We start from the raw sequence: 6,542 nt of genomic DNA, 5'->3' as shown, positions 1-6,542 counted from the left end.
TGTATTAACTTAAAATCCGTTGTGCCAGGAGTTAAGCATCAGCAAGGACCTGTTATTATTTTTAGTATTAGTTATTTATTGTCAGGGGTGAAGTAACTTTCTCCAGAGGCTAACAGTACTAATTCAGCATTTGTGAGTAATTAGTCTCTGCTGTGTACTGTTGAGAAAGTTTATAAATTCTCGTTCTCAGAGAATCGTGCACAAGCCAGCGTAAAGTAATCGTTGCTTGATGTAGCAAGACAATCATTGTCTCTGCTCTTCAATATTATTGAATATTATTATCAATTAAATAATACATAGTATTTATTTTTAAAAATACAGCTGATATTTTAAAAACCCCGTGACACCCACTATTTACCTATCTATCTGTCTGTCTATTTTTGTGGTGGTTGGTTAAAGGTGAGAGATTGATGGATTAGTTGTACAGAGTTACGTGATGAAACTATTGGTTAGGTCAGAGTAGGTCAGGTTAGTTTAGACTAGTTTAGATTAATTTCAAACATATGAGGTGAGTTAGGTGTGCTACTGATGAAAATAATACTTAAGTGTGAAGAAGAAGAAGAAGAAGAAGAAAGAAAGAAAGAAAAATAAAGCAGAAGAAAGAAAAAGGCGAAGAAGAAGAAGAAGAAGAAGAAAGAAAGAAAGAAAAATAAAGCAGAAGAAAGAAAAAGGCGAAGAAGAAGAAGAAGAAGAAGAAAGAAAGAAAGAAAAATAAAGCAGAAGAAAGAAAAAGGCGAAGAAGAAGACCGAAAAAGGAGAAACAGGAGAAAAGGAAGAAGAAAAAGAACAGCAGCAGCAGGAACAACAACAACAACAACAACAACAACAACAAAAGAAGAAAAAGAGGAAGAACAAGAACAAGAATAAGAACAAGAAACAGAAAAAGAAGAAGAAAATGGAGAAAAAGAAGAAAAAGGATGAAGAACAAGGAGAAAAAGATGAAGAGAAAGAAGAAGAGGAAGAAGAAGAAGAAGAAGAGGAGGAGGAGGGGGAGGAGGAAGAAGAAGAAGAGGAAGAAGAAGAAGAAGAAGAAGAAGAGGAGGAGGAGGAGGAGGAGATCTCTCTATCTATCTATCTATCTATTGCCAGACGCCTTAATCCCTTATACGGGGTGGTCACAAACAAATCGCCTCCATATCACCCTGTCCCCTGCCATTTCACTGCCCTGCTCCCAGTTCACACACCCCTCTCTCATATACCTCTCCACTCCATCCCCCCATCTCATCCTTGGCCTTCCCCTCCCTCTCTCCCCCTCAACCTCACTCAGATACACTCTCCTCGTCAGCCTTTCACCCTCAATCCTCTCCACACGGCCAAACCACCTCAGTGTGTTTCTCCTAATGCTTCCTATCACATCCACATCCACACCACAACGTTCCTTCATCTCCTCATTTGTCAGGCTGTCTCTCCATGTGACTCCACAGGCTCATCTCAAATAACTCATTTCCACTGCTGTCTCTCTTGACTTGTCCCTCCAACAACGTCCAAGCTTCACTTCCATACGCTAGAGTTGGTATCACAGTACTGTCATGTAATAACTTTTTCACTTCCATGCTCGCTTCCCTGTTTCTTATCACTGCTTTCAAGGAACCAGCAACCTTTCTTCCTTGTTGTACCCTTTCAAGCACCTCACCCTCCAAACTTCCATCCTTACTCATCACACTACCCAAGTACTTAAATGTACTCACATTTCCTTTTCCTCATCATCCAATCTCACTGTACATTCACTAACTTCACCTCTCTCAAAGACCATCACTTTACTCTTCCTTATATTCACCTTTAGATTACGTTTCTTCCACGCTTTCCCAAACTCATCCACCAAGCCTTGCAGCTCCCCTTCGTCTTCACTTAACAACACAGTATCATCTGCAAACAACAGTACAGGGAGTTTCCAAATACTGCCCTCTCTCATTAGGGCCACTCCAACATCCATTGCCCTACCCTGTATCTCTTTTATAACCCCATCCATATACAGATTGAGCAACCATGCAGACATGACACATCCCTGTTTCAATCCAACCTTCAGATAGAAAAACTCACTCAGTTCACTATGCACACGCAGTGCAGCCTTAACACTCTCATACATACTCTTCACAGCATTCAACAACTTCCCATCTACTCCATATGTTCTTAATACTTTCCACAATCCTTGTCTATCCATCCTGTCATATGCTTTCTCCAAATCCATGAAGGCCGCATACAACTTCTTTCCCTTCTCTAGAAACTTTTCCACTAAAGATCTAAGAATGAATATCTGATCTATACAACCTCTTCCCTTCCTAAAACCTCTCTGTTCTTCTCCAACTAATTCCTCAGTTATTTCCCTAATTCTGTCAAAAAGCATCCAACCGTATACTTTTCCTATTACACTAAGAAGACAAACGCCCCTGTAATTACCACACACTTCTTTTTCCCCTTTCCCTTTGTACAAGGGAATAAGTATACCTGGCTTCCAATCATCCAGGACGTTACCTTCCTCCCAGGCCAATCTGCACATCTTCCACATCCATTCAACTACTGTCTCTCCCCCATGCTTCAGCATTTCACCACACACTCCATCAGTTCCTGGGGCTTTCCCCATTTTGACTTTCTTCATTGCTTCCGCAACTTCCATCCTACTGATTTTTTCTTGTCTTCTCACCTCCCTCCTTCTCCCAGCCATTCCCCATCCACTTATACTCGCATTATTTTCATTCTCTATGTTCAACAGTTTATTAAAGTGTTCTCTCCATCTGCTCACTTTTTCTCCCTTTTCAACTAGTAATCTACCACTTTTATCTTTCACTTCCCTGCTAACCTCACTTCCACCCTGTCTTACTCTCTTCACCTCTTTCCAGAACATTTTCTTACATTCCCTCCACTTGACCCTCAGATTCCTTCCAAATTCCTCATCCACTCTCTCCTTACCTTCTCTTACTAATCTTTTTACCTCTCTCTTCCTTTCTACATATAACTCTCTCGTCCGTCTCTCAACTTCTTCCACGCCCCTATTTTTCATCCATTCATTATATGCTTTCTTCTTTTGTGCCACAGCCTGTCTCACCTCTTCCTTCCACCATGCTGTTCCTTGCGCTCCTTTCGTCTTCTCTTCACCCCACACACCACCTCACATGCTGCATATATTTCCCCTGTGAATATCTTGCACACACCTTCCACGTCCCCCATCTGCTCCTATCTATATTTACCCAATCGTCCCTTCACTGCTCTCTTATATTCTGCCTTTTTCTCATCCTCTTGTAACCTTTCCACTGTCCTTACATCTACTCCTTCCTCCCGTCCTTCCCTTCTTCTATTTCTCCATTTTACTTGGACATTGATTCTGACCACCACTTGGTGGTGGTCAGAAAGTCCACTCCCCCAACCTGTATATGCTCTTGCATCATTACACGTCTTCGCATCCTTTCATCCACACACACATAATCAATCATTACCTTCCTTTCATTCAGTTCACCACCCACCCTTCTCATCCCTCGTCATGTATACCTGTGGATCATTTTATGCCTGAAGAGGGTATTGGCTACCACCAACCCTCTCCCAGCACAAATGTCCACTAAAGCACTGCCATTCTCATCTGTCTCAGCAGGCAAACACCACTCACCAACTACTCCATCCACCTTCACATTCCCTACTTTACCATTCATATCACCAATCAAAAACACTTTCTCATGCCTTTCAGACTTTTCCATGCACATTTCCACATTTGTCCAGAACTCTTCTCTCGCTCTACTTGCATGATCTTGCGTTGGCGCATACACACACGCAATTGCCCACATTTGTAGTCCAACTTTCAATTTTACCCACACAATCCTTGAACCAACTGATCCATACTCTCTTATATTCTCCTTCTATCTATTACTCACAACAATACACACTCCTTCTTTTGCCCTCTCATTGTCACCAACTCCTGCACATATACCCCATCAATACTCCCATTCTCTCACACTCTCACCTTACCATTTAGTCTCAGTTAATTCACATACATCCACTTTTGCACCCTCAAGCACCTGAATAATCTCTCTCTCTTTCAGCTCATCATTCGCATCCCTTACATTCCAGGTCGCCATCCGTATCATGTTAATAATAATATCAATAATAATGATAATAATAATAATAATAATAATAATAATAATAATAATAATAATATCAATAAATACAATAAAAAATAATATGATGATTTATATCTGTCAACTGCATTACTCTCACAGAGAAATAAAATCTTCTAAGTCCAAAGTTTTCCCAAGAACACGACCCACAACAGTCAAATTTACCTCCAGGTCCCCTAGTGTACTACCAAGTAGTCAGAGATAAGGATAGCACAGATGAGTCCAGACAGTAATGTGGTGTGGTAGCAGATAATTATATGATCATTTGTAATAAAGACTGAGCAATGCTCAGTGTGGAAGGGAAAGAATTATGTTTGGTATAATACAGACACACACACACACACACACACACAAACTGACAAGCACAGACAAACAGACAGACAGATACACACACACACACACACACACACACACACACAGTCCTTCTTGGGTAAACGACATATATATATATATATATATATATATATATATATATATATATATAAGTATTTATCTATCTATCTATATATATATATATATAGAAGTATTTATCTATCTATCTATATACCTAGGCTGCTTCCCCCAAGGAAAGGGAGGTAGCCGAGACAGGACGACACACTCCCCATTTACTCATCCATTCAAACACATTCATTCGCATCTTAGCCCCAAAGGGGAGAACCTCACCGCACCACACCGCACAAGGGTCAACTGCGCAATGCAATCAGTGACATCAGCAGCAGGGCCCGACAACAGAACTGGTTTACCCCTGCCACATCATAACAGACTCATCCCCTTACCCGCACCTGACCTGACTAGCTGATCAGACCAAATGCGGGAGAATATCCCCTCAGGGCTGCGTCATCACTTATTCATTCACAATTTCTCTCCATTTATTTCTGTCACGCACAGCCACTCTTCCTTGCACAACAGACATTCCTATCGCATCCAGCGCTCTCTTCACACTGTCCATCCATCCTATTCGTGGTCTTCCTCTCAGCCTTACACCTCTCACATCAGATCTAGTTAACTTCTTCACCAATCGCTCATTATCCATTCTCTCCATGTGCCCAAACCATTGCAACACCCTCTGCTCAACTCTACCAACCATCTTCCGAACAACTCCAGTTCTCCTTCTCACTTCATCATTTCGCACTCGATCCATACGCGTCACTCAACACATACTCCTCAGACACCTCATCTCCATTACATTCAAACTTTTCGTCTCTGCTACACCTATATTCCATGTTTCAGCCCCATATAACGCAGTCGGTACCACAACACGCTCATACAGCCTTCTCTTTACATCCATTCTAAGCGACCGACATCTAAACACTTTTTTCATTCCTCCCAGCACCTTTCCTACTTCATTTATTCTAAACTTCACTTCTGCATCTACTCTTCCATCCACAGCAACATGTGACCCTAAATATTTAAAACACTCTACCTCCTCAAGCAACTCACCATTCAAAACTATATTCATCCCCCTACCATCTACCAACCTCATACACTTCATCACTTTACTCTTATTCTCATTTACTTTCAATTTCCTCCTTTCACACACCCTTCCAAACTCCTCTACCAACTGTCTCAATCTCTCCTCTGAATCAGCAACCAGTGCAGTATCATCTGCAAACAGCAGCTGCTTCAGATTCCACTCTCCACCATCAACATTCACCAGATTCAGACCTCCACCTAAAACACTTGCATTCACCTCCCTTACAACACCATCCATGTAAATATTAAACAATCAAGGCGACATCACACATCCCTGTCGCAGCCCCACTCTCACGGGAAACCAATCACTCACAGCATTTCCCACTCTTACACACGCTCTACTATTTAGATAAAAACTTTTCACCCCTTTTAATAACCTACCATCAAGTCCATACAATCTTAAAACAGTCCACAAAGCCTCCCTATCAATTCTATCATACGTTTTCTCTAAATCCATAAATGCCCAAAACACATCCTTGCCTTTCGCTAAATACTTTTCACACACTTGTCTCACAGCAAACACCTGATCCACGCATCCCCTCCCTCTCCTAAAGCCACACTGCTCATCACCAATCACTCCCTCTGTACCCTCTCTAACTCTCATAATTAACACTCTACCATACACCTTACCTACAACACTTAACAGACTTATACCCCTAAAGCTAGTACATTCATGCTTATCACCCTTGCCTTTATACAACGGGACCACACAAGCACTTGCCCAGTCAATTGGCACCATACCTTTCACAAAGCACACATTCAACAATCTTACTAACCAGTCAACAATAGTCACCCCACCACCCTTCAGGCATTCCACAGCACACCCATCCATACCTGCAGCTTTCCCTGTTTTCATCTCCTTTACTGCCTTCTCTACTTCCTCCTTAGTGATTAAAGAATCATTCAACTCTCCCAACACATTTATTCCTTGCACCCTTCCATCCGCCACAATCTCAGCCACCCTTT

The sequence above is a fragment of the Coenobita brevimanus genome, chromosome 116 (genome assembly GCF_032717465.1).
Source record: "Coenobita brevimanus isolate Jiangsu-jjx chromosome 116, ASM3271746v2, whole genome shotgun sequence".
In the NCBI taxonomy this organism is placed as follows: domain Eukaryota; kingdom Metazoa; phylum Arthropoda; class Malacostraca; order Decapoda; family Coenobitidae; genus Coenobita; species Coenobita brevimanus.
The sequence above is the reverse complement of the archived record's forward strand: the minus strand, read 5'-3'. Positions refer to the sequence as shown.